This window comes from Mercenaria mercenaria, chromosome 9, assembly GCF_021730395.1.
Source record: "Mercenaria mercenaria strain notata chromosome 9, MADL_Memer_1, whole genome shotgun sequence".
NCBI lineage: Eukaryota > Metazoa > Mollusca > Bivalvia > Venerida > Veneridae > Mercenaria > Mercenaria mercenaria.
In genome coordinates this window covers 72,026,034-72,036,021 of record NC_069369.1, presented here as the reverse complement: position 1 = coordinate 72,036,021, position 9,988 = coordinate 72,026,034, and positions in this window count along the sequence as shown.

Genomic DNA, 9,988 nt, shown 5'->3' with positions numbered 1-9,988 from the left:
CGATTCACACTGAACACGTCATCTCCGTAGCAAACAGATTGAAAAACACTTCATTCAATATTAACAGAGATTTTCCCAAAGAAATTGCTGATGCCCGGCGAATTCTTTGGCCTGAGTATAAACAGCTTAGGCGTGACTATCCTGACAGTAAAATCAGTATTGTTTATCCAGCAAAACTTCTAAAGGATGGTAGAGTTTACGCTGATATGTTTCCCAATTGGAGCCTCGTCATGCAGAGTGATCGTTTAACTGTAGACAAGCCAGTGTTTACAAACAACCGACCTACGCAAGTTCGTGAATCTTGTGATGGAAATTCCTTTGCCAGTCAACGTACAGGGCGTAGCAGGAGCAAATCACCGCTTGCTCCCGATCAGTCTCATCGCTCAAGACGCGATGCGGTGTCGCCACGGCCAACAAGGAGTGTACGTGAGCACGCGCCTATCAGACACTCGCCACCGAAAACTCCAGTTTCGGAACAACAAACTGCCAGGAACGATCCTGGTATTCGACGCCCATGGGATTCGAGCTCTACACAAGGAAATCCAACGCATTAGGACATTAGGGGGGATGTCTTCCCATCTGAAATTAGAAACAAATCTTTGAAAATTTGTACATTAAATGTTAGTGGCTTAAAAAAGCGAATTCAATATCCGGAGTTTGTAGATTTTGTGACTTGTTATGACATTTTTTGTGTATCGGAAACACATGCAGATTCCACTGATATTGTTGATATACCTGGCTATACTTTTATTCCGAAACATAGACAACAAATTTATAAACGTAAATCTGGAGGTATTGGTATATACGTTCGTGATGAAATCATACCATTTATTGATGTTTGTCAAAATGATTCCGAATATATCTTATGGGTTTCTATTAAGAAAGATTTCCTCTGTTTAGATGAAAACGTAATTGTAGGAGCTATCTATTTACCGCCTGAAAATTCCCGTTTCCTCAACGAAGATTATTTTTCAGAATTTGAAAACGAAATAGCTGGAAAATGTTCCACTTATAAATACGTATACTTAGCCGGAGATACAAATGTCAGAACTGGTAAACTGAGGGATTTTATTCCAACAGATACGTATTTAAATGAATATTTCGATACTGATGAAGATGCTCAAGCTCATTTTAATAAATACACTTTTCTAGAAAACTTGTCAGTCCCACTCGAACGAAGCTCATGCGAAACTAAAACTAATACACACGGTCTGCGTCTTATTGATATGTGCAGGAATAATAACCTTTTTATTTTAAATGGTAGACTATTTTAAGATCTAGATAAGGGTACTCATACTTTTAGAGATAAATCTGTTATTGATTATATCATTACATCAGCTGAATGCTTTGAAAACATAACCGATTTTGGTATCCTACAAACTGACTCCCTCTTTTCAGACGGCCATAATGCACTTTACCTGACAATATCTGTCCCTGATATCATACATAAACAAGACTGCAGGCAAACCCGCACTAAAGCGCCGTTATGGAATGCTAGTTTGAAATCTACCTTTAGTGACAACATTGATAGGGAAAAATTGAATTTACTTACTAACAAGCTATGCACTGACCAGTGTACCCCTCAGTCAGTAGAATATGTCACTTCCCAACTCTCAGTAATATTCCATGATGCAGCCGATCATAGTTTCCCTAAAAATATACATAGGTATGATAGTAAAAATAGTACAAATAGAAAACCATGGTTTGGTCCAAAATGCCATCAAGCTAGGCAAAATTACCATGAGGCAAAGGAGGACTATAGGAAATCTCCAAATACTGATAATAAACTTAGACTTCAAAATGCTAGTAAAAGCTACAAAAGAACCATGAATTATTTTATCAAAAAACATAACCTGTCTAATCAAAACAAGCTAAGGCAGCTAAATGATAAAAGTCCCAAAAAGTATTGGAAATACCTTAACGGACTAAGGTCAAAGAAAAAAGATGACCCCTCTCCTTCTGTACAAGATTTTTACGAGCACTTTAGGCAAAAAGTTGAAAATACAATTAATGACCGAAGATTTGAGCATGGCGGTTCTCAGTTAATGTCCACAAATTATACATTAAATGCCCCAATAACAGAAGAGGAAATATCCAGATGTATTTCAAAGCTCCATAACTCTAAAGCGTCAAGTCCTTTTGACAATATTATTAATGAATATATCAAGTCGTCTGAGAATATTGTTCGACCTTTTTACTGTCATTTGTTAAACAGTGTCTTGAACACAGGTTTTATCCCAAATTCTTGGTTAGAGGGTATAATCATCCCTATTTATAAAAATAAGAGCGACCCTAAAGACCCAGCCAATTACAGGCCCATTACTATACTAAGCTGCTTGGGGAAGCTCTTCACATCCATATTAAACCAAAGATTAACTAGGTTTTTGGAAGAAAACAATATTTTAGATGAAAACCAAGCTGGGTTCCGCAAGGATTATTCCTGCACCGACCATATATTTACTTTGCATTCTTTAATTGAAATTGTCAAAAAGAGAAAACAAAAGCTATTCTGTGCTTTCATTGATTTCTCCCAGGCCTTTGATAAGGTTTGGAGAGCTGGGTTATGGCATAAACTCATGAGAAACTCCATAGATGGGAAGTTTTTCAAAGTAATTAATAACATGTATCAAAACATTAAATCTTGTATTTCACATAACGGTCAATTTTCAGATACATTCATATCCGAAATTGGAGTCAGACAAGGCGAGAATCTTTCGCCCGTCCTCTTTTCTCTATTTTTAAATGATTTACAATCTTATATGCATGTAAATGGTTCCGTCGGCATTGAGCTTAAAGATCCTATAGACTTATCATTATGGCTTAAACTACTGATCTTACTCTATGCAGACGATACCATCATTGTATCAGATTCACAAACAGATTTTCAAGAAAGTTTAGACATTTTTGATAACTACTGTAATGAGTGGCACTTAAGGGTAAATATTAGCAAAACGAAAGTTATCGTTTTTGGAGCCCGCCAATTAAGAAATTTTAACTTTAAGCTCGGTAATAAGCAAATCGATATCACTGACCAGTATCATTATCTCGGTGTTACCTTTTCTAGTAATGGTTCTTTTCTAAAAGCTAGGAAACACGTAGCTGAACAAGCCACCAAAGTGCTTTTTTCAAGACCCTCAAATGCTAATTTACCAACTGATTTAATTATAAAACTATTTGACCACACAGTCCTGCCAATCTTAACTTATGGGAGTGAAATTTTTGGATTTGAAAATCTTGAAATATTAGAAAAAGTTCACAACCAATTCCTCAGAAAAATAACTAAAGCTAGGCGCTCAACCCCTATTGCATTTTTGTATGGCGAACTCGGCAGATACCCCGTTTCAATAATAATTAAAAGTCGTATGATATCTTATTGGAACCGTTTATTAACCGGTAAAGATAGCAAATTGGCTCTTGAAATTTATAAGTATATGTTAAATCAGCCGAATGTAAATTTTAAATGGATAAATAAGATAAAAGACATACTCATTTCTGTTGGTCGCCCCGATTTATGGGAAAATCAGTTTCAAATTAACCAGAAAAATCTCCAACAACAAATAAAATGTATACTTATCGACCAATTTAAGCAGAGCTGGCATGAGCAACTTCAACAGTCAAATAAGGGACGTACAATGTATTTACTCTAGCTTTAAAGAAATCCACCAGTTTGAGCCATATTTATTGAAGCTTGAAGAACAAGAATATATAAATATTTTTAGATTCCGAACCGCAAATCATTTATTCCCAATTGAAACTGGACGGTATGATGGTACTCCAATTAATGAAAGGAAGTGCACTTTATGTAATAGAGATCAAACAGGTTCAGAGAAGCATTATTTACTAGATTGTCAGTATTTTCAACGCGAAAGGGAAACACTCCTAGGCCATGAAGCATTAAACGCTAGAAATCACGACTCAACGTTGAACAGTCTCATTTCCTCAGCATCTCACTTAGTCTTAAAAAATATTAGTAAGTTTGTAGCTGTTATCATGAATAAATTCAGGCGCTAGATATACCAATACCTCCCCCCGCCCCAAACTTACAGCTGTCCAGAACCGCACGGTGACTGGCTAGCCGGCACGTGCTCAAGTCTAAAATAAATTAATAGCCGTGTTCTTTACTAAGCCTTTTGTAGATATTTATTTACGTTAAAATGATAACAAGAATTACATGTTAGTAAGTTATAAAATTGTATACCTTTTAAGTACTTGCAAACATCTTTCCTGTCCAGTTGTAAATATATGTCCATTTGTCCATTAATAGAATTATTAGCGTCTAGACTCAAGTCATGATCCGTGACCTGTGACACATTCATAATGTCTGGTCCGAGTGCTATTTTTAGTAACAACACAGGTGTGTAACAAGCTAAACAAACTTTACCTGTGTGACTGCGTACATGTATATATAAATAGGCTTTGAATTGTTTAATCGACCTGATATGCGCAGTATTTCATATGATTGTATTATTATGTATTTACTTAACAATTTATCAGCAAATACGACCACGCTTAGAATTATGTTTTAATATACAAATGTAATATTTTAACTTAGCATGCTAATAGTTTCTTAAACAGAAATGATTATAAGCGCTGCGAAATGTCATGATTTTAGTTAATATTTATAAGTATCCCTAGCTCCCCCCTCTCCATCGGAGATCTGAAGCATGTATAATTGTTCTATTTCAATGCTAAAACTAGTGATTTGACCGGAATGCCTTTTTTCTCTTCTTACATTTGTATATAGGTTAAAACCCCATGCTGTATTTTTTATACCTGGGTGAAATAAAAGTTTTGTTCTGTTCTGTTCTGCTCTGTATGTTTTGGCTAGCCGCCATAGCGTACAATTTCTCAAACGTTTGCTTCAGATGATATCCCTTTTTATATCGTAGCTACAGTGGTTTCTTTTTATTTTGTATTATTTTCCCTTTTTTATGTGGCATGTAGTGAATTGATTATGCATCAATCACTTTTATTCACATAAATGTTTATTCAAATAAATGTAAGTTTCAGAGATTTAACAAGGGTGCCAGAATGTCACAATATACGCCCGTCACAGCAAATTTGTTTACACTAGCACCTGTATTTGCAAATGGAATTTTAATTTTCTAGTTGTTTACAATGTTGTTTTTTTTTAGAAATTATTGTAATTCTTTTATTTTTCTAAGTCCACAAAAAAAAATCCTTACCAGGTAGAGATACCTTAAAATACACATAAAATTTGAAAGTAACATCAATGTTGTACCACAGAAAAGTGGTCTTGGTTTTTCCCTACGGTCAATTATAAAAAAGTTACAATGTAAGTTATTTATAGTAACAACTAAGGGAAGTTAATCTTTAAAGAGAAAAAAAAAAAAATCGGAAAAAAAAATTACAAGTCCACACAAAAATCCTTACCAGGTAGAGATAGCTCAAAATACACCTCAGAATTGGATGTAACATGCATGTTGTACTACAGAAAAGTGGTCTCGATTTTTCCCTACGACTTGTAATGAAAAAGTTACAATATAAGCTATTTATAGTAACAGCAAAGGGAAGTAATACAAAAGAAGGGACCACTGCATGACACTCCGTCTCATGATGGTGTACAAATGTGCCAAGTTACATCAAAATCCCTCCATACATGAAGAAGAAATTCTCCGGACAAAGTCATTCTTGTATCTGACCTTTGACCTTTAAGTGTGACCTTGACCTTAGACCGAGGGACCTGGTTCTTGCGCATGACACTCCGTCTCATGCTTGTGAACATTTGTGCCAAGTTGTATCAAAATCCCTCAATGCATGAAGAAGAAATGCTCTGGACAAAGTTTTCATTCTTGTATCTTTGACCTCTAAGTGTGACCTTGACTTTACCCCTAGGGACCTGGTTCTTGCGCATGACACTCCGTCTCATGATGGTGAACAATTTTGCCAAGCTACATCAAAGTCCTTTCATGCATGAAGAAGATATGCTCCAGACAAAGTTTTCATTCTTGTATCCTTTGACTTCTAAGTGTGACCTTGACCTTAGACCTAGGAACCTGGTTCTTGCGCATGACACTCCCTCTCATTATGGTTAACAACTGTGCCAAGCTACATCAAAATCATTCCATGCATGAAGAAGATATGCTCCGGACAAAGTCATTCTTGAATTTTTCATTCTTGTATCCTTTGACCTCTAAGTGTGACCTTGACCTTAGACCTAGGGACCTGGTTTTTGCGCATGACACTCCGTCTCATGATGATGAACAATTGTGCCAACTTTCATCAAAATCCCTCCATGCATGAAGAAGATATGCTCCGGACAAAGTCATTCTTGAATTTGACCTTTGACCTCTAAGTGTGACCTTGACCTTAGACCTAGGGACCTGGTTCTTGTGCATGACACTCCGTCTCATGATGGTGAACAACTGTGCCAAGTTTCATCAAAATCCCTCCATGCATGTAGAAGATATTCTCCGGACAAGGTCTGTGGACGCCGCCCGCCCGCCCGCCCGCCAGGGGCGTTCCCATAATACGTCCCGTTTTTCAAACGGGCGTATAAAAATGGTCCTAGTGTTGGGGTTTGTTAATTTCTATGTAGTATATTTTAGTATAAAAGCTATTTAGTGTACGTATCTAGTCATATGATCAAATATGCAATAGATTTCTTAATATGGTTCACATGTTTTCATGCAATAAAACCAGACGCATAAATTCGTAACTAGGATAAAATTCATTAAACTGACGGAACTACAATAGTAGAGCTATAACAAGTAATCAAACATTTTCACATAGACAATATATTTATATATCTAATATGTGGTCAATTGTCAAGCTGAATGTCACCAATGATGATAAAGCATCTATTTTCGATAACAACAATGTCACTTTCTATTTATATAAATTTTGCTTAATTTTTGACAATTATTATTTACTATCTATTCATTTGGTAAAAACATACCTGATTATACTGTATCAACTAGATCACGTAAACAAATCAGTCATTCAGGATAAATAAAAACAGTATGATATTTCCGTCATATTGTGCTAATTGATTGTTGCCTACAATGAAATATTGACTCATTTATGTCACAAAGGTCACATCTGCCTTTGATAACTAGTGGAGTATTTTTTGGCAATTTTTGTCATATCACACTATTAATAATGATCATTTGTTTGACAATTTGCTTGTTTTTGCTTCTTAGAAAGACACATCATATTAAATATCATACAATTTATATTTCACGGATTAATTTAAAGGGAGTGTATAGAATAATGAAATACGAGGCTCTGTTGAGCATTTTGTGAATTTTTTTTTCTTCCTTTGCCTGTTGCAGAGAAATTAATTCGGCCAACGCTTTGTATTTCTTGAAAAGACGTTAACGTAACAATGTTTTACACTAGTGTTATACAAATTATGATCTGATTTTAACTCCCATGACGCCAAACATGCGATATCGTTGTTCTATTCTTACATCTTACATAAAATGTCAAGATAAACCAGCGTAAAATGCCCCCCCCCCCCCCACCCCTTTACCTACTCATGTATTTTTCCGGTTATGATATGTATTTTTGTCAGCTACAAAATTGTCAATTACATTTTTGAAAGCAGTTAAGGATGTAGGATCGAATTTTTTCTAACGTTAAGAATTTTTTCATACTCTGTGAGCTTGAAGAACATTAGTTTCCAAGACAAACAAGAGAAGAAAAAACATAAGTCACCGAACTCGTTTTAATTTTTATAGGGCATTTTCTTCATCCACTGTTTAAGAATTTCTGAAATTTTGTAAAATTGAAAAAATGGTGGTACTTTATAAAACATATTATATCCCATTTAATGTTATAGGGATTTCATGTCGTACCGGTAAATATGAATACAAGGTGATGTCAGTATTATATAAGCATAAATGTCACTAGCAAATCTCTTTCATTTTTACATATTGACATAATTACCCCACCCACTTTATTTTCAATGGGAAAAAACGTATTTAGATCTACAAAAAAATCTGACGGTAAGATTTTAAAAATATTTTGCAGCTTTAATGACACACAAAAATGCTTTAAAATGGAAAGAAAAAAAGATTGGGTCACCGTGCATCTAAGAGATTTATTAAGAAAAAACTGACAAAAACCGGTGAATTTTGATATTTTTTCTTTTTTATTTAATTTATATTTTCTAGGTAAAAAAAGAGGTATCTTGAAATTTTTTATTTCAATTATAGCTGAGTATTATATGTATCAGTCAGGAAAATATCAAAACCAAACCTAATCTACTTTCATAGATATTTGAAATTACCTACCCCTACCCCGTTGTAAAACTTACATCAATTCTAGGCAAATGCCAGCCAAAAATAAGAGTGAAAATTTTTTTTTCGCAAAAAACAGAATCTATTTGGTTAAATGGTACATTGTTAGCCATTTTTTAATTATATAGCATTAATTTTTGGCAAAACTTTTGTTAGAAAGCAATATTTGAAGAAACATTTTTCAAAATGGCGGATATCCTGAAAAAAACGCTCGTACATCCTTTAAGTTCGTGTTGCTACAAATCATCCATTTGGTCGTGATTTCATAACCAGTGTTTCTGGATTTTGTACCAATACAAACATGTGCTCCGCAAGTAAATGCCAACTTCCTCGAATGATTTTAGACGCAATGTCTTTTATCAAATCTTCAAGGAGGAACACCTCGCCGGCGGATCGAACTCACGATCCCGCGATCCGTAGATCTGCGCTCTCCCTATATAAACTTTAAAATTTATGTTTCAATGTCACTTGCCGTTTTTTTATTATATGGATTCCATACAATCTTTTCATTTCAAAGGAGGTTTTTAATGAAATTATGAAAAATCATTTGTAAAACGATAAGTTGTTTGCTGAATGAGGCCTACGATCGTATTGGCTTCATCAATACAATCGATTATACGCTGCATGTATTTTAAAACAACATAAAATTTTACTCTTAGTCCTTCACGAGGCTGTGTTTATTGAGATTGTACTTATGGTTGAACTTTGCATTTTCATAATTATAATATATTGTACATCATTTTTTCCGGCATACGCTGTTCGCCACTGGAAACCGGCTAGGCAATTGCTTGGCTTCCCGACAATGCCTGTGTCTTCCCGGCGTACGCCGATATGCGCTGGTCTTACAAGATAGGCTTGGCGACAAATCATATAGTTTCGAGATATGAATTCAGATACACAGTTGTTAATTTGAAATTAAAACTAGTAAAGATAGAAAAATACCGGAAGAAATGTTTGCCAAGTTATATGGAACAGGCCACATAGAACATCATAACAAATTAGAAATGTATTTTGATTAGATGCAGCTCACATGACCGGCGTACGCCAAAGAGATATTTTTGTCTTGTCGTTCACATGCCAAGCGTATCTGAGTTTGGTCCTATATTAAACTTTGTATTAATTTAGCACTTAATCAGTATGAATTATGTACAACAATCGTTTTTCAATGAGTTCACCTTCAGGGTAAGACGGTATAAGGCTCAACACATTGCAAAGAAATGTGTTATATGTGCATGATTTAAAACAGATCAACGGCTAACGGCAATTTTAGTTTTTATGTTGTTGTTTGTTTTTGTTTGTTGTTTTTTTGGATTTTTATATAATAAGTATTGTCTTCGTGGCTTTATGTTTGTAATCAAATAAGTACATTTTTATTTCGCTTAAGATTTGTACTAAAATTTGTGTTGAATTTATGGTAATGTTATGGTCGGTTTTAATAAACCCCAAGTGGTCCCCATTTTGCGGTACAAAACCGATTCTAGATGGTGCCTTCGCTTGAAAGATGTGAGTGGTTGCTCATGCCAAGGCGGAGGCGATGGGACCATGTTGTTAATGTTGCAGTCTTCAAATCACTTAACACTCACCGCTGTCGGTTCGAAACCTCGCTAATGGTGTATAATACTTTCAGTTGACGAAGCTTTCCTACTGACACACAGAAAGTCGGTTGTTCTACCAAGATACACGCCCATGCCCGAAATTATGATTACGCCCTCCTCTACTATTAA